This window comes from Chelonia mydas, chromosome 4 (assembly GCF_015237465.2).
Source record: "Chelonia mydas isolate rCheMyd1 chromosome 4, rCheMyd1.pri.v2, whole genome shotgun sequence".
Classification (NCBI taxonomy): domain Eukaryota; kingdom Metazoa; phylum Chordata; order Testudines; family Cheloniidae; genus Chelonia; species Chelonia mydas.
Genome location: NC_057852.1, coordinates 133,500,493 through 133,525,223, shown reverse-complemented (window position 1 = coordinate 133,525,223; position 24,731 = coordinate 133,500,493). Strand labels below are relative to the sequence as shown.

Below are 24,731 nucleotides of genomic sequence, written 5' to 3'. Positions count from 1 at the left end.
TGGGCTCAGCTCAAACAAGACGTGTTCTGATCATTTCAAGTCACCTGGGTAAGATTCACCAGGGTTTAACTCTTTTAGTGAATAGAATCATGGAAGTTTAGCGATGGAAGGTAAGCCAGCCCAACTCTACCTCAGCAGGCTGGTTCCCTACTGTATATTTACTAGATCTACCTGTAGTCTAATGTTAAGTGTCCCAAGCAATGGGGCTTCCAGCACATCCCACGGCAGGTTATTCCACCAGGTATCAGATGCAATCATTAAGAAACATTGTAATAGAAACACCAGAGGATGCTGTGACCAGGATGGATGCAGGTTGCTTGAGCTCTGAAACGGCCCATGGGGAATTCCCAAACATGTCGTCCCCTAAACACCTCCATCCAACCCCAAGAAAACTTGCGCTGACTACTGAAATCCCCCAGATGCCCTCTAGCTCTGCATCTTCCTCTGCAAATCTGAAAGCACCAAAAAACCAGAGGAGATCTGACCCCTCACCCTCTACAAGCAAAATGGTGCCTAAGCTTGATGGAACCCAGCTGATGGCTGTGCTACAACAGGTGACTGCAGAAAATGTTGAAATTAAATCTACAGTTTCCACCTTACAGACCACCCATGAATGAGATTCAGGGCGCACTACACGCTCTATCGAGATGGATGGGTGGAGCAGAACACAGAATACCTGAAGTGGAAGATGACTGTAAAGAGAACAAATGACAGGTTATGAAGAACTGTAATGATATCAAGGCTATTAAGACCAATTGATCTAGAAAGCTGCTCATGATGACGTAACATCAGGATTGTGGGTGTCCCTGAGGAAATAGAGAAATGCAATTCCTCTGAATTTGTCCTTAAACTGCTAAATTGTCAGATCTGCTGGTAGATTTTTATTTTGATATAGAGTGGGTACACTGGGCCCTTGCCCCAAGGAGGTCAGCTTAGAGCACTGACTGTGAAGTTCCTGAAGTTTACAACTAAGAAGTTTATACTGTATAAATGCAGAGAAAAAAAGGCATTGTTATGGGGAGAACCAACAATTAAAATACTGTTCTTTCAATATTATGCCCATGATGTATGTGGTTGCAATGAGGGCAGCTTTTAACCAAGAAAAACAATTGGCCAGAAAGATGGACTGGAGGTATTTTATTAAATACCTGGCCACATGCCATGTTAAGAATGGTGAGAAGATAGTATCATTCAGTTCCCTTCTTGAGGCAGAAAAATACCTCAAAAATCTGCAAACACCTCCCTTGTAAGAGGAGACATCTATGGAATGATCTGACCATATGAAATGTATGTATTGCTCGATGAGATCTGATATGGCTGCTCCAAACAAGTTGATGGGCGCTAGTTGATATTGATATTTTAGTTCCTTTTCTTTTTTTCTCTATGATTGGGGCTGAAGGGATATTATCAATTTACTTCCTATTGCCTTAACTGATGGAAAAGGAGCATCAGTGTAAAATCTATCATTTGATAAGTAATTATGTATAATAAGTGCTTTATTAGATGGTGCTTCCTTATGGACTAATGTATCAAGGTTCTATTGGTAATAGGTGGTTACTATAGTTGAGATGTTTGGGGACTCAGAGGCTGTGAGCATCTTCAAATTTCACCTGATCCGTATTTTGGACACTTTAAACAGATTCTTCTTTTTGATTGTATGTTACTGTAGTGGGGCAGATTGGCTGCCCACAGACCTGGAGTGGGAGGGGTCCCTCATTGAATCCTGGGGGGTGGAGCCACACCACGCTCACCCTTCCCACTGGAAGTTAGTGGGCGGGACTGGAAGTATAAAAGGTGGGCTGGAGAACTCAGTTGGGAGGCTGCCAATGGAGGAGCCAGACCCCTCCTATGAGCTCCTGAGCTGGGAGGCTGCTGCAGACCCCAAGGGAGCCGAGGACTGGTCAGGACCACCAGGGCCATTTACAGACCTGAGCACGGAGGAGCTGCAAACGCTGACAGAGGCCTTCTTCCAGGATGACCCTTTCCAGAGCCAGTACCCCGACGGGGAGTTGGGAAGTGGCCTGGGGTAGCTGACCCCTGTCTGGCTGCAACGCTGAGAGTCAGTGTGTTGCAGTCAGGACCCCATGGACCTGGTGGCAGACCACTCTGCCACTGCTAGGGACCTGGGCTAGGATGCAGTGGAGTGGGTGGGCCTGTGTCCCCCCTGCCACCCAAATCCATGTGGGACAGTGTCCCCCTCTCTTAGGCAAGAAGCCTGTGCTTGTCAGCCCTCCACCAGAGCTAGGAGGCCCCTACTGTTTGCTGCTCAGCCTGCGTGCAGCCCTGAGCCCCTCAGACTCTTTACTGCCCTGACCAGGAGCTGGGGGTCCATAACTGTGTTTGTTGTTTGGCCCTGCCCACTGGCCCGAACACATGTCTCCCGTTGTCCTGCTGATTTCCCACGTCAGGCAACCCCTGGAGATGTAGTGGGGCGGATTGGCCACCCACAGACCAGGATGGGGAGGAGCCACTCCCTGCAACTAATGTGTATTTTTCTATCCACTGCCTTTTCTGTTTTGTTTTTTCACTTCTTTAATTCCTCTTTCTGCCCCTCCTTGTTACCCTCCCATGTTGGGAATTTCCTTCCCACTCCTGTAGAATATGTACGGGGAAGCGACACCTTACCCCTGGATTATATAACTTTCGCTGCTTCAATATGCAAGAACAATATGATGCTCAGGAAAATTTGCAATGTCTCATTTATTCACAAAGCGACTTTACATTTTATCCAGTACATTTTAACAATGGTGGCTCTGATAATTAGCTGTGTCTCTTGGAATATAAAGGGGTTTAATAACCTTATTACAAGAAAAAAATACTCAGTGCTTTAAAAAGATATTAACATTGCCATGCTCCAGGAGACACATCTGACAGAACTTGAATCTTGTGAACTGATGAATTGGATAGGCCTCTTGATTTCTAGTTGCTTTAATTTGAAAGTGAGGGGTGTTGCTATACTAATCCATAAAAAGGTGAAAGTTAGTATTCTGAGCACGGGGTCTGACAGTGAGGGCAGATTTGCTGTGCTCAAGGCTGAAATTGGCAATTCTATAATCATCTTTGCCAATCTCTATGGGCCAAACCAGGATGATCCCAATATTTTCCCTAATTTTTAGGACTATTAATGACATGGGCCACCATCCTATTATTATAGCTAGAGAGCTTAATGAAAATCTAGACCCAGTCCTTTATAAATCTTCATCTTCATATAAAAGCACAAATATTTGTCATGTACTTCATATATACATGGCTGATCTAGGTTTACAGGATGTGTGGAGACTGGGTAAACCTAAAGCCAGGGACTACAGGTTTTTTTCCCCCACAGCTCATTCAACATATTTAAGATTTGGACTATTTCTTAGCGTTACAAGACTTGATCAGTTCTGTCACCAATTGTGGCATTGGTACTGTTCTATCTGACCATGTGCCTATACGTGTGTCTTTTAGGTCCCCAGGGTATGCACCCCCCCAACTAAAATGTGGAGATTCAATACCTCTCTGCTGTTTGATGCATCCTTTGTTAACTCCATCCAGCAGGAGTTTGAAGTTCTTTTTTAAAACAAATGCCCCCACTGCTTCATCAGCTGCCACACTTTGGGAAGCCTTTAAAGCCTGCATCAGAGGCTGTATCATCTCTTTAAAAGAAATGGAGAGAACATAGACTTGATACCCTTGCAAAGGAAATTAAGGCCCTGGACATAGACTCTGCTTCTTCCCCCTCCCCAGAGAAACTCAGAACCCCCATCAATCTAAGATAGGAACTCAACAAACTTCTGTCCCGAAGGGCTGAGTTTGCTTTATTCTGTTTGAAGCAAAACTACTAGAAATCTGGTGGGAGAGCTGGCAAGCTGTTGGCACACAGACTTAAACAAAAGGCTAACAGAAATAAGATTGCTGCTTGTACCTATCGGGTTCCAGGAAGTGGGTGGGCGGTTGCCCCACTCCATGAGAAAAAGGGCTGGAACAGGCCAGAGAGGCTGTGCAGACCAGCAGCCAATCAGCAAGGGCCTGTGGAGAACCAAACAGGGCGAAGGAAGTGGTAGCCAATCAGTGCCGGGCTGGGCCCTATATAAAGGCTGCCTAGCAAAGGAGAGGGCAGTCTCTCCCTGACTAGCAAGGGAGGAGGACTGGCTCCTGAGGTAAGGAGGTAGCACCTTGGACAGAGCAGTGCTGGGCAGGCTTGGGGGAGTAGAGGAGAGCTCTGGCCCAGTTACCTGCCAGGCTGCGGCCTCTGCTAAAAAGGGTCGAGGAGGTGCATGGGGCTAAAGGGGAAGTGGCCCAGGGAAGATAAGTGGACAAGAGGGGAGAGAAGGAGGGCAGAGAGAAGCTGCTGCTAGAGGGTCCCTGGGTTGGGACCCAGAGTAGTAGGTGGGCCTGAGTCCCCCCCTTCCCCTGCTTACACTGCACCTGGCAACTGAGGAGTGTGGCTGAGACAGACTAGCCCTCTCCTCAGGGCAAGTTGCAGACTTCGGGGTTGTGGCTGGCCACTGAGGCAGGTGCAAGCCAAAAGACTGTTACACCCCCCCCCCCCCCGGAAGAGGGTGAGAATGGAGTAGTGGGTACTGCTGGAGGGCAGCGTCCTGAAGAGGATGCTGCTGAGTGGGGGGCAATGTGGGTCCCAAACCAGCAGAGCAGATGATGGGTGAGACACCATGTGCAGAGGGCACTTCACAGGTGACGAGCTAATCCCGGAGCAGCCACCAGGAGGTGCCAGTGGTGGTGAGTCCTGACCCCATCACACTGCTATTCACAACAGTAGCAATGCATTATATACTACAGTCAAACATAGGTGCTAGAACTAGGGGCATGATACATGATACATTGAAACTATTTGTAGATCTTCAGCAACAGTTTGGCTTGCCCTGCTCCAGAGCATGGAAATATCTCCAGTGAAAGCTCTTGCTTATGAATATATTTTGATGGGATGCACTGGGAGCTCCAGAACCTCTGGAACTCCTATTATTTTGGAGGAAACTTCCTGGGTTTACTTGCCCAGCGGTAGTATTTGATTTTTCCGGCCCGCAAAACTGCCAAAGACTAACTTGAGAGTTGCTTGGAGGAGAGATTTGGATACATGGCGCTCTCTGACCCAATGCGATCCAATTGAATCTAATTTTTAAAAAAGCAACTATAGACCTGAGAGTACTGCTTATTTACCAAAAGACACCTTTTTGAATATACTGGTCCCCACATAGACTAATGGTAATGGGCCTCAGAAATGCTGACTGCTGTTGGAAATGTAACTCCTTGGTGCTCCATTAGCTCATGTGTTTTGGGAGTGCCCCTGTATCAAGAATTTCTAGTTTGAGGTGGACCAAGGGCCTAATTTGATATTGGATGCTAAATTGGATCCCTCTTCCAGTTTCATTCTTGGATATATTCCTGATACCTGGAGGTTACCTGGTAACAAAGTAGCATGGTTCCAATGTACAGTTTTCATTGCTAAAAAATTAATCCTGTAAAAATGGAGAAGTTGATCCCTATCAAAATATTGATACCTGGCTCCATGATGTGGCTGACCTCACAGCTAATGAATTACTGGCCTTCTGCAGAAAGGGAATACTCGAAAAATTCAAAGCAATTTGGGCTGACTTTTTTTTAGAGGTTTATGATTAATGTAGACCCTGAAGATCAATATGTCCCTTCCCCTCCCCTCCCTTTATCCTAAACCTCTTTATTTACTTTGCATATTATAAGAAAGCTGGTATTTTGGTGTTTGGAAAAATTAATAAAAATAATTAATAATAAAAAGAAACATTGTAATAACCAGTCTGATTTCCCCCCTGCTTAATTACATCCTTTTGTCACCTATACCCCCACCCCTTGCACTACCCTACATGTTCTGTATCTTGCCTGATCCTATGTATTGCCATAATGAATATGTCCTAGATTCAAAAGTCCAGTGTCTTGTTACTGAAAGTCATGCAGTGACGTGAAGCAAGTTGAGAAAAGAATACATGGAACATAGTACGGGGAACAATCCTACATGGTGGGGAGGGTTGCTTATAAGGGACAAACTAATCTAACAGGACTTTCTTCTCTGCTCATTGATTCTCTCCAGGGCGGATCCAAGAGGGATTCTCCAGTGGATCTACCCTGCAATCTGATTACATGCTTCTCACACCAATGGTGGCATACAGGGTAGGAAAACAGTCTCTTCCATCCCTCTCTGTCATTAGCTGCTGCTTCCATCTGCTCTAAGCAGTTGAGATCAGCTGTTCTGCCTTCCCTGCTAAGGGTTCCCCTTAATGTTTCTCCAGGGAGCCCTAGTTTCCTCATTCCAGCTGGTTGTTGAGTTTAGTGAGTGTTGTGACTGCCCTTTCTACCCTTTATGTCCCTTCTTTTGGGAGGTCTCAATTGGTTAGCATGGTGCTGCCTAGGTAGGTGAACTGTTCTACGCTTTGATGTCTTTGCTGTCTAATGTGATGTTCCTGCTTGATGTCTTGGTTTCAGGGATGTTTGTTTTCTGCAAGCTGAGCCAGAAGAAAAAAACACAGCTGCAGGTAGCAAGGCGTACCAATAACCTAAGCAGGTGAAAAGCAGAAAACGCTCCACCTTGGGGTTTCTTGTAACCCTGGCTGCAAATATTAATCTCTTCCCAAGGGCCCGCAGACTTATTATAGTGCACCTGTAAGAGGGGAGGAGGATACTGTACTGACATAACAAATCCTTGTTGACCTGCCACTGCACCCTTTCATGCTCCTGTGCTCAGACAGCTTGTTAGCCTTCCTAGTAATGATTAGACTTTGCTACAGAACAGACTGAGACCTTGCCAGAGATTCTCATAGTGTAGCCTTATAGAATCATAGGATGATAGGACTGGAAGGGACCTCGAGGTCATCTAGTCCAGTCCCCTGCACTCAAGGCAGGACTAAGTATTATCTAGACCAGAGATCTCAAACACAGCCTGCGGGTTGCATGCAGCCCTTGAGTTATTTCCTGCAGCCACCAAGCTCCCTGCCCCTCTTCCCCCAGCGTGCTGCGTTCCCACGCCTCTGTCTACCTCCAGGCGCTTCCGCCACCAAACGATTCTTTGGTGGCACTTAGCGCTTTCCAGGGGGGAGGAGCAGGGAGCCACACACTCAGGGGAGGAGGCGGAGAAGAGGTGGGGCAGGGGCGGGGATTTGGGGAGGGGGTTAGAATAGGGGTGGGGGCAGGGCCTCATGGAAGGGGTGGAGTGGGGGGCAGGGCCAGGGGCAGTGTGTGTGGGGTGTCAGTGATGCGGCCCTTGACCCAATGTACTAGGCCTCATGTGGCCCTCATGGTGGTTTGAGTTTGAGATCCCTGATCTCAACCATCCCTGACAGGTGTTTGTCCGACCTGCTCTTAAAAATCCCCAGTGATGAGATTCCACAACCTCACTAGGCAAGTTATTCCAGTGCTTAACCACTCTGACAGTTAAGAAGTTTGTCCTAATGTCCAACCTAACCCACCCTGGCTGCAATTTAAGCCCATTGCTTTTTGTCTTATCCTCCAGAGGTTAAGAACAATTTTTCTCCTGCTTCCTTCTAACAACCTTTTATGTACTTGAAAGCTGTTATGTCCCCTCTGACTTCTCTTCTCTAGACTAAACAAACCCAATTTTTTCAATCTTCCCTCATAGGTCATGTTTTCTAGACCTTTAATCATTTTTGTTGCTCTTCTCTGGACTTTCTCCAATTTGTCCACATCTTTCCTGAAATGTGGTGCCCAGAACTGGACGCAATACTCCAGTTGGGGCCTAATCCGCACAGAGGAGTGTGGAAGAATTACTTACTAAATACTCCTGCTAATACATCCCAGAATGTTTGGTGGGTGGGTGTTTTTCTGTTTTGCAACAGCGTTACACTGACTCATATTTAGCTTGTGATCCACTATGACCCCCAAATCCCTTTCCGCAGTACGCCTTCCTAGGCAGTCATTTCCCATTTTGTATGTGTGCAACTGATAAGTGGAGTACTTATTGAATTTCATCCTATTTACTTCAGACTATTTCTCCAGTTTCTCCAGATCATTTTGAATTTTAATCCTATCCTCCAAAACACTTGCAACCCCTCCCAGCTTGGTATCATCGCAAACTTTAAGTGTATTCTCTATCTCATTATCTAAATCATTGAAGACATTGAACAGAACTTATCCCTGCGGGACCCTACTCATTATGCCCTTCCAGCATATCAGTGGTTCAGTCAACTACTCTCTGGGAACAATTTTCAAACCAGTTTTGCACCCACCTTATAGTAGCTCCATCTAGGTTGTATTTCCCTAGATTGTTTATGAGAAGGTCATGTGAGACAGTATCAAAAGCCTTACTAAAGGCTTATCTGATTGCTGTTAGATCAGTGGGAGTTACTGGGTGTACCAACCTCTTGGGTACTGTACACTTAAATCCAAATAGTTCCCACTGATTGCTACTTCCTGTTCATCAAATACAGATGTTTGATTATAACTATTGTTAAAGCATCTGACTATGTTGCTGGAGTGGTTTCAGAATAAGACTGTGTAAGGACTGGTAGGGCTCAGGCCACTGGTGGAGAATTTAACCTTACATAATGCTTAACGGTAATTGCTGTGCACAGAGCGGCAGCTAGAAACATGCCTTCACAGCAAGGGTAATCAGCTCAGCTAATGTCTCTGCAGTGCCAACAAGATAGCCAGCTCAGCTGACTTCTCATCACTAACAGGGGGCCAGCGTTTGGGGCTTCTGAGCAAGTAGATGCAGCCAGGCCTGCAAACGGTGGTCTGCATTCCTTTTGACACATCAGCCCTCTGATAGAGCTAGGATCTCAGCCAGGGAACTGCTTAGGATAAGCTCTGGGGAAGGATCCCTGACTTGACAGATGCACTCAGAACTGTTACTGTTTGGCCTTCACCTCCGCTAGTTACTCAATGTTCAGCCAAGCCTGAGGCAGAGCATTGACCAAAATGTTTTTATGCAACAGCTGAGGCCAGCAGAACCTCTGTAACTGTCCCCTTGTGGCCTTGGGCAAGGCCCTGCTCAGCCTCTCAGCTTCATTTAACCTCTCTGTTCCAGCTTCCTCTTTGGTGAAATGGGAATAAAAGTACTTCTGGGCCCCACAAAGGAGCCAGGACTAATCGTTTAATGTCTGTACAGCCCTGGGAGGAGGAGGACTGAATGCGAGGGATAAGTTACCCTTGTCCTATGCCCTAACAACACTGCCATCCTTTGGAAAGTGCCTTGCAATCGACTGATAAACACTATGGGAGATGGGGTTTATTATTACAGACTCACCCTGACCTCCTTTCTATCCCTGTAAATTGCAACAACCCAATCAATGCAGCATTATCTTGTATAGAACTTTCCATACTCATTCTCCCCAAAGCACTGTACAGAGCTGAATAAGAAATAATAGAGGGAGAGAATCTTGAGTGGTACAAGTAAAGGAGATGAGGGAGGGCATTAGACAGTATTAAGACAGAGTTATCACTTCTGTCCCTATGCTGTTTTGCTGCAGGCGTGTGACAGCGCTGAGAGATACAGTTTGAGCCAGCACTCCGGTCACTGTTAGCACCAGTTAGGTTCCCCTGGGGGAAGCCTTATTGGTCAGGTTGCCTGATAACTACCTAACCCTAGTCTGGACTAGTAAATGACCTAATTAACCCATTAACAGGCAAGTGGCTTAAAAAGAGCACTGGAAGGAAGTGCTTGAGAGAGAGGGGAATGAATGAGAGCAGGCTTGGAGAGCCTGAAGAGGAGAGGTCTGAGTAGAGACTTCAAACCCCATCCCCACAGGAAGAGTTGTGGAAGCGCTGATATGTATTGGTGGAGGGACTGAGGCACTGTAAACAAAGTACATGCCACTGTTGACCAACAAGAAGGTCTTGGAGCAGTCTGTTAGTGGATGAGGGGGTGCAGCACAGAACCCCATCACAACTAGGGTGCAGCACAGCACACTGTCACGTGTTCTGCGTTCTGCCCCAGAAGAGGCTGCACTTCAGTGTTGGGTGAAATGATTGCTCTGTAATATAACTTGTAGAGGTTGTTAGTAAAGTTCTTTGGGATGACAGTTACAGGCCAGAAATAAGACAATTGTCATTATCATTTCTCTTCACATGAAATCTGAAAGGAAATGAAGAGGTGGAGACAAGCAAGGAGGCTGCTTCAGCAGAAGGGATGATGACTGTGCATTCAAGTCTGTCTCCTGGTGGTAGAGGGAAATGAGTACAATAGTTCCTCTATGGAAGGGTGGGTGCAAAGCACTTTTCATTTCCATAGCCTCTTCTGTCAGAGGATCACAAAATACCATCATCAGAAAAAGGGAGCTACCTATTTGTCAATCCGCGCCTAGGTGCCTGGCTCTTGAGGATGAACTGAGCTAAACTTTGACATTTAAGACAAAGGACGCAGCAGTACTTGGGCCCTGTTACTGAGGGGTAAGGTCTGGTGGGGCTAGTGGTGCAAGTGGAATCCATTTCTTACTGGTATGGGCTGCGGGGGGGGGGGGGGGGGGGGAAACAGCAGTTAATGGGGGAGCCATGTGACTCCTCCCCACCCTGCTGGGCAGGCCCCATGCCCACAGCTCCTCTGTGCGGTTCTATCGCCCCAGCCCTTCCACGCAGGGTCTCCTCTGGCTGTACAGCAGCCTCGCCAGAGGACAGGGCTGCGGGCGGCACAGCTAGACTAGAGGAGCTGCTGGCGTGGGGCCGCTCAGTGGCCCCATGTTCTGCTCCTTTCCCCGCTGTGGTTCCTGGGAGAGGCCTGTGGGGGAAAAGAGCAGAACACCAGCAGCAACTCTGGCAGCTGTAGCACCCCCAGCCCTAGCCTCTGGCGAGACTGCTGCACAGACAGAGGAGACCCTGCGTGGAAGGGCTGAGCTGTGCTGGAGGTCAGGGCCAGCTCTAGGTTTTGCTGCCCCAAGCTCAGGTGGGGCTGGGGCTTGCAGGTGGTGCTGGAAGCCGAGGGAGTGATGTCACCTTTTCCCAGTGCCTGCAGGGGCTTCCCCCCTGCCCTGCCCCGCAGAGAAGCCCCAATATCAGGGGTGGCACAAGGCAGCGCAGCAGCCAGTGCGCAGATGAGGCTGTGCAGCCCTGGCTCCCTGGCAGGACTTGTCCTGTCCTCCCCAGGTAGCAGCTGGGCCCTGGCAGCTCAGCATCCTGGGGCTTCCCCTTCCTGTTGTGGCCAGGGATGGGGTGCCCTTGCCCTGTCTAAGTGGCACAGCTCTGAGAGCACAACTGCCCCCCAAAACTGGAGGGCTGGAATGCCACCCCTGGAAATGTGCTGCCCAAGCATGTGCTTGCTCTGATGGTGCCTAGAGCCGGTCCTGCTGGAGGTGTGGGGCCGCTGGGCTCCTCCATTCTGCTCCTGTGTTTTTTCCAGTACGCCGTACTGGCTATAAATATCTTGCTGGTATGGTGGACTGGACCGCCCTACTTGCACTGCTGGGTAGAGCTCAAAAGCATGAGGTGGTTTGGATACTTTGCATGGGGAATTTTAGTAGCAGAGAGGGTTAAGTGAAGAAACTGATATGAAATCTAATGCAACAACAGTAAACATAGATTGAGTGGGCTTGGTATTAATCAGAAGAGAATCAGAAAACAACCAGCCCACAAAAGTCAAGCTGGTACAGGGATACCACCCAAGTATAAGAAGATAATGCACGCTTCTCACTCTGTATAAGGAGAAATGGATGCTTCTCTGGCAAAACAGATGAAATTGCAACAGTTAGCTCATAGGAGGCACCATCCCAGATCAGATGATCTCACCTGCCACCCTGCTTCAGATAGGATTCAACAGTTAGTATCTTGAAAGATGAAGAAAATCCCTGATAATGCACCTACTCAGAGAAGGGCAAATGTAATTTAGTGGACTGAGCACAGAGCCAGGATTCAGGAGTCCTGAGTTCAGTTCCCAGCTCTGCAAGTCAGCTGCTGTATGTCCTGGGGGAAATCATTTCACTTCTTTGTGCAACTCTCCCGTCTGCCCTTTTGTTTTGTCTGTTTAGACTGCAAAGTCTTCAGGCAGGGATAATTTCTCACTGTGTCTGTGCAGCACCAGCTCAAAAGGCCCCTGATCTCAGTTAGGGTCTCTGGGTTCCCCTTGATACAAATAATGAATATAACTTTTCATTGCTGCTGATTTGAGCTGAATTAGACCCAGTAATCTAGAGATGAAAATTCCATTATCAATAACCCCAAAGCAAACTCCTCCCAAAAGAAAGCTTTTCCATGCAAGATACCATACTTACTGTTTTCAATAGCACTTCTCAGAGTGCTTGTAAATGTTCATTAATGAAACCTCACAACCCCCCACGATATTGAGGCACAGAGGTGACTGTCTCGTTGTCATAGTCATAGAGTCAAGAACAGAACCCAGGATGCTTATCCCGTGCCAGTCACTAGCCTTGACTTTCTACTTTTTATTGCTCTGAATTTTAAGGACATAAGAATGGCCATACTGGGTCAGGCTGCTGGTCCATCTAGCCTGTAGTGGGGCAGCAGCCTGACTCTGATAGGCAGGAGTTAAAAGCAGCCAAGCTAGGCTGATTAGGGAGGGGCTGACCACAGGTGTGGCCAGCTCAATCAGGGCCCAGCTGGTCCTGATAAAAGGGCTGTGGGGCTAGGAGACAGAGGAGTCTTTCTTCAGCCCTGGAGGGAGAAGGGCTAGCTGCCTGAGAGGAAGGTACCTGAACTGGAGCAGTGCTGGGGAAAAGGGCAAGAGAAGCTGGGGAACTCTAGCTTGGCAACTCCCCAGGCTGCAGGCCTTGTTGAAGGCCTACAGAGGTACTGGGGCTGCAGAGGGGTAGCTTGGGGATAGGCAAAGGCAGCAGGTCCTAACCCCTTGCCAATGATGAGTAGCCATTACAGACTGCAGTGATCCATCCCCTGTCGTCCAGTCCCAGCTTCTGGCAGTTGGAGGTTTAGGGACACCCACTGTGTGTGGGGTTGCATCCATGAACATCTTGGCTAACAGCCATTGATGAACCTATCCTCCATAAACTTATCCAATTCTTTTTTTAACTCAGTGATACTTTTGGCCATCACCACATCCCCTGGCATCAAATTCCACAGGTTCACTATGTGTCATATGAAGAAGTACTTCTTTTTGTTTGTTTCAAACCTGCTGCCTGTTAATTTCATTGGGCAGCACCCCTAGTTCTTGTGTTAATCCTCCACTGAAAACACATTCAGAGCCCATTCATGCTCCAGTCTTGAGTGAAAACTGGTAACTGTGGCTCATTCAAGACTCCTGATCAGTGGGATCGACTTTACAAACCACTCTCCATGAAAGCCACCATCTTGAATTGATTCTGTCAGTTTTATTCAGCAACTGTCAGACCACGAAACCATGTCTCTGTAATGCTGAGCTTTCCAAGACACTCTTGGAGAAGCACCCACTAAGGTGGCCTCTAGTGGTGTTACCCAGGGTTCTTTCTTACCAAAGCTCTTGGTAACTTTTAATCTGTGCGAAGTGGTGTCAGAAAATAAATCAGGGGAGACACGGCCATGTGACCGATAGATGGCTGGCACAAACAGGACAACACGAGTGCTTTCACTTAGAGCTAAACTTTACTTAGCCTCAAGCACTTACACACGTCCACAACAGGTTAGTAAAACACCCCCAACCCTCGATAATTACTGAAGCTGAATGTGGCTCTCAAGTGGCACAGTGGCAGAGTGCCAGTCGGGAACACAAGATTCATCCAGGGGGAGAGTCCCTGAAGAGCCCCTTCTGAGAAGTCCTGCTACCTTGAACTTTCCCCCCTTATTTATACATTAAGGGATATGTCATTGTATTACTAAAGAAAACTTGCTAAACAAGCAGTTTTTAAAGGTCAAGCAAGAGGTTTCCTTATGATGGTCAATTAACCAGATATGTGTGTTGTTTTTTTTTCTTTCTCCCCAGAGTGTCCATGCCTTGGGACCCTGACAGACACATTCCTCAGGGTACATTATAGACAAGCTTCCTGTTTTTTCTAAAATACATATATCCGGAATTTCAACATTCTTGGCAGGAAGGGTGTGGGGTCAAGCTGCCCTTTCTGTGGCACCCAAAACCCCCTCCCCTCCTGCCTTGGTTATGCTAAGGCCGCTACATGACCAATTTGCGGTCTGCTGACTTGACTGCTTTTAGCAATAAGCAATAGTGGTTTCAGGCACTTTACTGGTTTGCCAAAATCTCCCTGTACAGTGAGAGATAAAAGGTTACAATCAAACTCCATTCAAGAGGTTTTATTAACTGGGGGAAAAGGAAGCACTGGAACCAGCTTGCAAAGAAATAGCTCTTCCCACCCAATCCATCTTACTGATCAGCATAGGCTTCAAGCAATGGATAAAATGACATTTGGCCCACTGTAACAACAGCCACTGGAATCATTGGATACTTACTAATCCCTGTCGCATGACAGGAGTATTTTGTAATCATCACTCATGCGGGGCCAGACAGTATAGATCAGTCTCTAGTAGCACCTCCTGTCACATCTTTATTACAACCCTGAAGTCTCCCTGAAGTTTCAGTTGGTCATGGGATCCTTCATTTTCCTGTCTGCTGTTAACCAGCGGCCACAGTACATCCTAGAGGTGGCTGCATTTCAGTGGCTGGTAAAGTGATTTCTGCCCTGTATATATTAAGGGCTTCATCCTACAAACTTATATGTGTGAGTAATATTATTCATGTGCAGAAGTGATTATGGGATCATGCTCTAAGGGTGAGATTGTCAGCACCCACAATCAGGGCCAGATAGTTGCAAGGTCTCAATACATTGGATGGTGAGCTCCATTGGAAATCTGGCTCTTATCTAAGTACCTACATGGCAACTGAGGTCTTCTGAAAATCTGGCTCGAAGTATGTAAATGATTTGAGTTTCTTTGGAAGAAGGGCAACATGAGATTATTCTTCCCTTACAAAAAGCACTTGTAGATTTGTCTGCAGTCAGACTCCTTAGTGTTGTATCTTTCTTTGTGCGTCATGTCTCTGTTGGTGTTTGGGACAGAAATGGGTTCTAGCCACAAAGTTCAGGTCTGGATCCAAACTTTCCCCTAGTTTGGAGTGTCCAGGTCTGGGTTTTTGTTCCAGGCCCATCTCTAATTTGGATATCACATATTTTTAAAACCTTCCTTTCCTCCCCAGAAGATTCATAGCAAGTCATCTCCAGCTCTAGGTCCGAGGGACAAATATTCTGTTGGTTGAGTTCTTCACCCTCCTTTTCTCTAACTGCAAGGATATGACCCACTACTCTCAGCAGAGTGACAGTACTTAGCGCTGAAACAGTGGCTAAGGTAAGAATTTGGTCCAGATGCCCTAGGACTGCCAGAGGCTCCAGAGCTACTGAGAACCTTGGACATACTTCATAAATTCCCTAGGCCCAGGTCTGCTATGTATGCTTTGCCAATGAAGAGGGACTTTACTGGTCTGGAGTTTTTTGTGGAAAAAGAGCTCTAATGGTAGAACATATTACAGAATGTTAAAAATGCTTCTGTGGATCTCAGGCTACGCCTGGTATAACAAAAGAGTCTATTCAAAATGTATTGGATGCCACAAAGGTGGTGCAAGATGGGGGGCCTTGTCCTCTGTTAGTTCTTTGTGGTGTAACAAAGAAAAAGGAGCCCTGATGCGTATGCTATGGGACTGCCCAACTGTCAGGTATCTGTGAGACAAGGTGGACGCAAGAGTGGAAGTAGTGGTTGGTTTCAGCAACCAAACCTCAGCTGAAAACTAGATCCTAGATTATGGACCTCCTATGCCGGGTTTAACTCCACCACAAAGACTTTGGCTCTTGAGAGCTGTAGTGGTTACCAAGCGCTTGATTTGACAACAATGGAGGAGCAGGCTTATGCCCGGAATAGATCAGTGATATTCAGACCTGTCTGAGGTAGCAGGGAAAGAAAGAATAGCTTATCAATGTAGAGAGCAATTTATGAATTTGAATAAATGCAGACCCCATTTCTCGATACATTTGGATAAAGAATACTGAGATAGATCAAACAATATTAGACTTCCATTCCACCTGCTTTTCCTTTCCCTCCTCCCCCCGGTCTCCTCTTTCCCTTTTTTGCCTGTTTGTGTATGTCTTTTACTTAATTTTTATTTTTTATTGTTACCCCCACGATACCATGTTATGTCTGTGTAATATTGTCTGATTTTGTATTGTCTGGTCTTGCAGCTTTGAGAAAATTGTAAAGTTTTGTTATTGCATAATTTTATTGGCTATCCTGTGAAATGAGCAGCATGTGGTTGACCTTTTTGTATTTTGTTTGTTTATGAAAATTAATAAATTAATCACAAAATAGCAGTCCAAAATTGGTTCCTGAAAACCCATTTAGTTATTTCAGTGCAAGTTTGTGCGTGGGCATGCCTATTTGGGAATAAAAGTGGCTAAGCTCTCCTTTGCCATGAGTATGGTTGCCAGGTGTCTGGTTTTTGACTGGAAGGCCCAATCAAAAAGGGACCCTGTCAGATCTGGTCTAAACTGCTGACTGGGCCATTAAAAGTCCCGTTGGTGGCACAATGGGGCTAAGGCAGGCTCTCTACCTGTCATGGCTCCCAGAAGCAGTGGTATGTCCCCAGCTCCAGCTTTTAGGCGTAGGGGCAGCCAGGAGGATCTGTGTGCTTCCCCCACCCAAGCACTAGCTCAGCAGTTCCCATTGGCTGGGAACCGCGGCCAATAGGAGCTGCGGAGGTGGTGCCTGCAGACAGGGCAGCATGCAGAGCTGCCTGGCCATTTCTCAGCGTAGGAGCTGGATAGGGACATGCCGCTGCTTCCGGGAGCCACCTGAGGTAAGCGCCGCCTGGAGCCTGCACCCCCTCCTGCCTTCCAACCCCTGCTCCAGCCTAGAGCACACTCCTGCAACCCAAACCCCTCATCCCTGGCCCCAGCCCAGATCCCACACCCCCAGCCAGAGCCCTCACCCCCTCCCACACCCCAATCCCTTGAGCCAACCCAGTGAAAATGAGTGAGTGAGGGTGGGGAGAGTGAGCAACAGATGGAGGGGGGATGGAGTGAATGGGGGTGGGGCCTCAGAGGAGGGGCGAGAGTGTTCGGTTTCTGCCAGTAGAAAGTTGGCAACCCTAGCCGTGAGGCCTACAAAAAACCCAGTATGGTCTCATTGGTTCTTTAGCCCCTTGTATTCCAAAATAATTGTCCGCACACATTAGAACCAGCCTAACAAAATCAGTTTTAATTCACACCTTATCTTATGGGGTGAGTTTGAGTATTTAGACCTGCTTGAAATTACAACACTTTGCTGGTAAAGGCTAGTGCACCTAAAATGTATTTGCTTCCCCAGTCTCTGGTTCTGTGCTAGCTCCATAGGTTGCCACAGCTTTGCAAGTTCTGTCATTTCCAACTCCTTCCAAAGGAGCTCGTGCTGAACCCCTATTTATATCTTGTAGGGAGAAGGGGAGTAGATGACTATTGCGCAGGAATGCTCTTACCTCTTTCCCTTTCATGTGTAGTCAGTGCAGGTCTAATAGAAGTGCTCGGAGGAGGAACAGTAGAGTCGGTAGCAATGCAATTCCCCCCACGCTACCTACCAATACACTCAGCCTTTAACCCTAAAATGCACACCTCCAAGCAAAGTAGGTAGCTCAGTCTATGGCCTGTTCAGGCCTTTGCTTCTCTGCCATGATTGCTAACAGAGTGTGCATTTTGGGTGTCTTTTTTTTTATGGGGACGCTGACATACTAGGGACTGGATTGAGACAGATTCATTTCACACAAGCTACTAGATGGCAATAACTTTCGCTCCCTACTGACCTGGCGCCAATTTGTACATAGTGAAAAGTTGTGTCGTCTTATCCAGTCTGCCACCAGATTATCCTGATAGTGAATTGTGAACTCCTTGTTGGCTAGACTTAATGTGTGGGTGCTGGGTGGTATTGGTGGCCTGTGATATGCTGGAGGTCAGACTAGATGATCTGGTGGTCCCTTCTGGCCTTAAATTCTATGGGTATGTCTACACTGCCATAAAACACCTGCAGCTGGAGTCAGCTAACTTGGGCTTGTCGGGCTCCAGCTGCGGGGCTATAAAATTGCAGTGTAGACCTTTGGGCTCAGGTTGGAGCTGGGAGTCCGGGACCCTGTAAGTGTGGTGGGCCTCAAAGCCCGGGCTCCAGCCTGAGTCAGAACATCTACACTGCAATTTTATAGCTTTGCAGCCCTAGTGAGCTGACACAGGCCAGTCATGGGTTTTTTATTACAGTGTAGACATGCACTATGACCCAAGGCTGGGACCCACTTGTAGCTTGTCTACAGAGTGTGCCAAAAAGAAACTAAAATAATCCTTTGCCGTCCTCTAGTGGTCCAATTAAGAAATGTAGTTAGCATTCCGTTAAAGCAGGCAATATTACGTATCTTCTACTATCACACCACAACTTATTGCATAAATCTGCAGCCTCTACCCTAGGAAAATGTCTACTCCGTGTAGCTGAAGAAATCACTGTGAGCCAGCCATATTCCCTTTGCCTCAGGTCCTGACTAGCAGGGGAACACTGGAAAATATTATTTTCCTTTCCTCTGCTGGTTGGACAGCAGCAGAGGCATTTTAATGAAGCACATGGTGTCTGGGGGAGCTGAGGTCCTGGGACAGGCTTCAAAAGGGGTTTTGCAGACCTCGGTCCTCACAGAGAAAGGATGGCCCAGTGGTGAGTGCACTAGGCTAGAATTTAGGACAGTAGGTTTAAAATCTCTGCTCTGCCACAAACACCCTGTGTGACCTTGGGCAAGTGGTTTAGGCCCAGATCCTCAAAGGTGCCTAACTCCCATTGAAAACAAAGACCAGTGGGAATCTGGGCCTTAGTGTGTCTGTCTCTGTCTCTGTTTCCCATCTGTACAATGGGAGAATAGCACTGCCCTGCCTTGCAGTGGATAAATAGATGAAAGAGTGGGAGGTAATGAGGAGCCATGGATGATTTCTAACCATCTTTGTGGTGGGCATTAGCAGAGCACAGAAAGTTGATGTTCGAGTTAGATGATTTTTTAAAAAAAAATTAAAACCTTCTCCCCCCCCCCCCTTTCACCCCAAAAAATGGCCTAACTCCAAAACAAAAAAATTTCATTTTTAAAATGACACTTTTTTTGTTCAATGCAGAAAGAAAACATTTCCTTTCTGCCTTCAGGAATCCAGGGCATGGGGTGGGGGAGGATTTTTTTCATTAACTCCCTCCTCCCCCGAATTTTCAAACTTAAAAAAAATCTTTTAAAACAAAACAAGGGATTTATATTTCCATGACCACCGCACCCCTGTTTTTTGCCTAGCACAAATACAATGAAGCTTCCCTTGGCCCATATCAGCTACCAGTCACCAAGCCCCCCTGTTATTCTAGCTGCCACTTATGGTCTGTCTACACTGTGATTAAAAAAAATAGAGGCACCCCCAAGACTCAGAGCCCAGGTTAGCTTACTCAGGCTCATGAGGCTCAGGCTGCTGGGCTAAAAATTACAGAGTAGCTGTTCGGACTAAGGCTGGAGCCTGGGCTCTGAGACCCTCCTGCCTCATGGGCTCTCAGAGCCTGGGCTCCAACTCTAGCCCGAACATCTACGTTACAATTTTATAGTCCTGCAGCCCCCGCCCCATGAGCCCAAGTCACCTGACCTGGGCCAAATGCAGCTGTGCCACAGATCTTTTATTGCAGTGTAGACATTCCCCCTAGAGTCCTGACTCTCACAGTCAGACTTGGCCCCTAGTGACTCCCCCTCCCATGTAGACAAGCCTTTGGTCCCATCTGTTTTACTCTGTGACAGGGGGATAATTTCCTTACAAGAGGCCTGTCCCTGCTGGCCTGGAAATCACTGTATTCAGGGTAGGCAACTGTGCTCCTTCCTCATGCCACCGGGCGAGCGTAAATCCCAAGCTGCGGAAGTGGGCTGTCTGCTTCGTTCAGATGTGAATGCTTCACATGTTGTACGGATGGAATGGGGGGCAGGGCACAAAGATTCAATGGCAGTTGGGGGGCTGTGGGGTGGCATGCTGGGGGGTATGGTTCTATAGCAGTTGGGGGGGCTGTGGGGTGGACTGTTGGGGGGTATGGTTCTATAGCAGTTGGGGGGGCTGTGGGGTGGACTGTTGGGGGGTATGGTTCTATAGCAGTTGGGAGGGCTGTGGGGTGGAATGTTGGGGGAGCTGGGCATAGTTCCAGAGCTGTTGGGAGAGGGCTATGGGGAGGCCCAAACAGTCCACATAAGTTGGGGGGGGGGGTGGTGTCCCATTGCTCTATGGCAATTGGGATGCTCCATGGTTCTGTCACCCCCTCCTGCTCACCCTCCCAGTATTGGATTGTTCAAGATTGTGTAAAAAGCAACAAGGCAGACTTACCCTACTTTGAGTGTCTGGGCCTGCGATCCTCAATGTGCTCTGCACTGCATGGGTGGAACCTTGGGGCGCCCCATAGTTCTTTGGCAATTGGGGGGTGGAATGTTGGGGGCCTCATAGTTCTATGACAGTTGGCAGGGCTGTGGGATGGAATGTTGGTTATGGGGCGGGTTCCATGGCAGTTGGGAATGGCTGTTGGGTGGAATGTTGTGTGGGCCTTGGTTCTATGGCAGTTGGGAGGCAGTGGGGTAGAATGCTGGGGGGCCCATGGTTCTTTGGCAGTTTGGAGGGCTGTGGGATGCAATGCTGGGGGGGCGGGTAATGGTTCCATAGCAATTGGGGGTTGTGGGGTGGAATGATGGGGGGCCAGAGTTTCCAGCTCAGTTAGGAGGTTTCTATGGGGTGGAATGTTGGGGGTGCACGATTCTGTGATAATTGGTGACCTGCGGGATGGTATGTTGGGGAGATTATGGCTCAATTTGCAAATGCACAATATTTCAGTAAATTGGATGCATCCTTAGTTTTTTGGCAGCTAAAATTAACGGAGAAAGCTCAAAACTATGCACATTTAATACCCCATTTAGAAGATACAGATTCTTACACTTACCCTTTGGCATAGCTTCAGCACCACAAAACCATACATATGATCTATGAACGTATTAACAGTGTTGACACCTGAATGGATGGCATCATTATCTGGGGCTCAACAAAAGAGGAGCATGATCGTAGGCTTCAGGGAGTCCTGCATACAACTTGAGCTGAAAACCTCAAACTAAATAGGGAGAAATGTGTTTTAGGGGTTACAGAACTGGCTTATGTTGGGGACGTTATTTCCAGTGAAGGTGCAAAATCTGATAAGAGGAAGATTTCAGCCATTGAAATGATGCCATGTCGCCAGTCAAAGAAAGATGTCCAGTGGTTCCTAGGAATGAAAAATTGAAAAATTCATACCTGATCTATCTACCAAAGCAGCGGCTTTGAGAGAAAACTCCTTGAGAATACAAATGAATGGTGTTGGGGTGCAGAACAGGAGGAATCATGGTCAAGTTTGATACAACAACTGATACAATAGCTAGTGTTGAAGTTCTATGCACCAGGAAGGCCTATTAAAATCTCAGCACATGCTTTGCAGTCTGGGTTAGATACAGTGATTTTACAGAAGCATGAGGATTGTTGGCAACCAGTGGCATGTGCATCCAAATCACTGACTGAGGCAGAAACCAGATACACACAGATTGAGAAGACGCTTTTAGGAATATTGTTTACCTGTGAGAGATTCAATCAGTATATTTATGGCCGGATAGTGGAAGTCGAAATGGACCACAAGCCCCTTGATATGGTTATTTAACAAACTGCTAAATGACTGTACCTTAAGGATTCAGAGAATGGTGATAAAGCTGCAAAAATATGATTTGGTTGTGACCTAGATGCCTGGTAAATTCATGTTCACTGCAGATGCACTTTCCAGAGCAGTGACTCCCACTACGAAACCAGAGAAGACTTCAGAGATAGAGATGCAAGCCTATGTAGATATGATTGTAAAGTCAATTCCCTTAGCTAATAGGAAACTGTAACAAATAAGAGGGGAAATGGAGAACATGAATCAGGGATCCTTAGAGACAGTGGCCCCAGAACAGTGGGGCCAGGGGGCCATGGCCCTCCCACTTTTTGAAAGTGGACAGGCCTGGCCTGTCCACTTTTCATCACGGTGGACCCCTTCCCCTCCGCTTCCTGCCCAGGGCAGATGGAGGTGGAGGGTCCGTGCCAGCTCCCCACAGCTGCCTGCATGGTGCTTACCCCAAGCTGGTTCTGTCCAAGGGGCGGGGCCTTGGAGCCACAGCCCGGCCATGGTAAGAGCTGCTTGGGCAGTTGTGGGGAGCCATGGTGGACCCTCCACCTGCCCGTGGTGCTGGGGCCCTGAGCAGCCTCCGGCCCATGTCCCCACACCCCAGGCCCTCCGCCCAGGGCAGATGGAGGGTCCATGCCATGGCTTCCCACAGCTTCCCGCGCAGCTCTTACCATGGCTTGGCTGCAGTTCCGAGGCCCCAGCCTGAGGTAGGTCAGGGTAAGAGCTGGCAGGTAGCTGTGGGGAGCCTGGGTCCCTCCATCTGCCCTGGGTGGAGGGCCTGGGGCGTGGGGACCTGGGCAGGGGGCTGCTTTTGGCCCCTGGGTGGCCTCCCCGATCCTGCTCTGGCTTCCGGCTTGGCTGGGGTGGGGCCTTTGGTGGAAGAGAAGTGGTGGGGTGGGGCCTTGGGGGGAAGAGGATGGGCCCCCTGGATCCCTCACTTTTGGGATGTCTCTGCCACCCTTGCTTAGAGAAGTGACAATGAAAGGGTGGCCTGAACAAATAAGCAGTTACTCTCCAAGTATAAGAGACTATTGGAACTGCAGACATGAACTTACTATGATAGTAAGATGATAGATGGGGTGATTTTCAAGGGCAGTAAGGTTGTAATTCCAATGAGCCTCTGAAAAGAAATGCTGCAGAAGATCCACAAGGGTCATTTAGGACTTGAGACATACAAATGACAAGCACAACACTGGGAAAGGGGGTGGGATATAAGTGTCTTCTCTTCCCCACTAGAGAGAAGTATGAGGTGATTCAGAAAGGGGATGACTAGGGCTGAGCAAGAATGACATGGTGCTCCCAGCAGAGAGGGACGTCTTGGCTGGGAAGTAGGTCTAGAGATAGGTAGGGCAATAAGGTGCCCTTGGAGGGGTAATTACAAGCTGGACTCTAAGTGGTGCTGGTGAGCTCTGCACCAAGGGAATGAGAGTGATTTAACCTGGAAGTGAAGGGGGTGGCCTGGGACAAATGAAGCAGTGTAGGCTTGGGACCTTGAATAGGCACTGCGTAATGTTTAGGGGGCCCAGGCTGGCTTGCAGAGAGAGCGAAAAGAAGCCCCACAGCTCTTTATTCTCCTGCCTTAGAGGAGGGAATGGTTGCACAGACAGTTGAGGTGGGGGGCTGTGGCCTCATGGAGGGGTGAAAGACTGCTGGGGGACTCTGCAGGAGTAGCTGTGGCTCAGAGAGGGCCAAGAATGGCTTATTAGAGCCCTGTCTTGTTTGAGAACCTTGCTACCCCAGAAAGGGGGATACTTTAGGTGGAGGGTTGAATTGCCCTATCCCCAGAGGGAGAATGTAGACTGGTAACGACACAGCTACACCTAACGCTGAGTTAGGGAAGGTTCCTGTCACACAGCTTAGGCAGACAACACAAACACATGGGATGCTCGGCAGAAAACTGTACTTTATGACCTTGATTTTATATAGAATGAAATGATGGGCTGGGCTTGCCGGGTGCAGAGAAAAGTGAGCTTTGAGGAGGGATTTCAGAACAGGAGGGATGGGTGCCTGCCTGGTACATTGGGGTGAGGGGGGAGTTCCCAGCAGCATGGAAGAAAGCAGGCAGGGTAGAGTGAAAGAAGGTTTGGTGGGAATTGCTGGCAGAGACAAAAGGGTGAGGGGAAGAGATGCGATTAGGCCTGGAGAAGTAGCTGGGGGCAGAGCTGTGTTGTGAAGGTATTTAAAAACAAAATAAAGCCACCAAAGAAGTGAAGCAAAAAATCTGCCAAATCTTTGGTCTGAATCCCAGATAGCTCTGGCTAAAGGGCCTAGTGGAAGGTGAAAACGTCACTGGACGCAGCCTAAGACGCAACTTGCACAGGATATTGTTATTTAGAATCCAAAGAGCCTCATTTCCCCTGTCTTCCTTCCTATACACAGGAGCTGTCCTTTCTCCGTACAGGATTTCCTGGAACAATTGATGCAGCTGTCTCAACAACAACACCAACACAAGAACTATATTAAGGGGAGTACGAACTGGAGATGGGGGCGATGGAGCCCCAGGTCACGCACAGGGAGTGTTGCCCTACATTCCCTTTAAGCAGACTTCAAATCCAGCCCTTTCTCTCAGCTTTCGAGCCAAGCTCAACATAAACAAACCAGTTCATATGGAATAAATGTCAATGCCACAGTTCAGGAGGCTCTGTTTGTTTAGCAGCGTTTTTTGGGGATGGGGGTGTAGTGGAGGGAGCAGCTGCCAGGCCTGGAGCGTGGAGATACGGAGATCGATTAAATGTTTGAAAATGTCATTTCACCCCAAAGGCTCGGGAGAAGCAATTAATAAGTCCCACTGATGCCAGCGCACACTGATGCATGCTGTGTGCACTGCTGCTCTCTAACTCCACTTCAGACGCAAATGCTCAGGGTGAGTGCGTTTCACATTGACTCCTGGAGATCGATGGCACGTGCTCTGGTTTGCTCTTGTGTCTGTGCAGTGTGTGCTGCCCTGTCCTTAGGGGAGATACCCTTAGATCTGTGCTTCTTACCTGCCTTTTCGTGGGCAAACAGGCTTGGTTTGTCTCTGGTCCCAGGATAAATTTAATCTGGATAGCTTTGTTTGCTGTAGCCTTGAATTAGCATATAAAGAGTTACTTTCTCCCAGATCACAGGGTAAACATCTTCTGCCTAATGTGTCACCCTCT

General features: G+C 47.9%; 1 long non-coding RNA gene across 3 annotated transcripts; it reads left to right on the top strand.

Moving 5' to 3' along the window:
• Nucleotides 1-1,786: 1,786 nt before the first annotated feature.
• LOC122465420 lies at nt 1,787-24,223 on the top strand. Of its 3 annotated transcripts, XR_006290268.1 has the most exons (5): nt 1,787-2,063; nt 6,062-6,141; nt 6,454-6,532; nt 15,065-15,213; nt 23,971-24,223. It is a non-coding gene; the product is annotated as an uncharacterized LOC122465420 (long non-coding RNA). The 3 variants fall into 3 exon arrangements; XR_006290267.1 differs by lacking the exon at nt 23,971-24,223 and having other exon boundaries at nt 15,065-16,230; XR_006290266.1 differs by lacking the exons at nt 15,065-15,213; nt 23,971-24,223 and adding an exon at nt 10,065-10,394.
• Nucleotides 24,224-24,731: the final 508 nt, after the last annotated feature.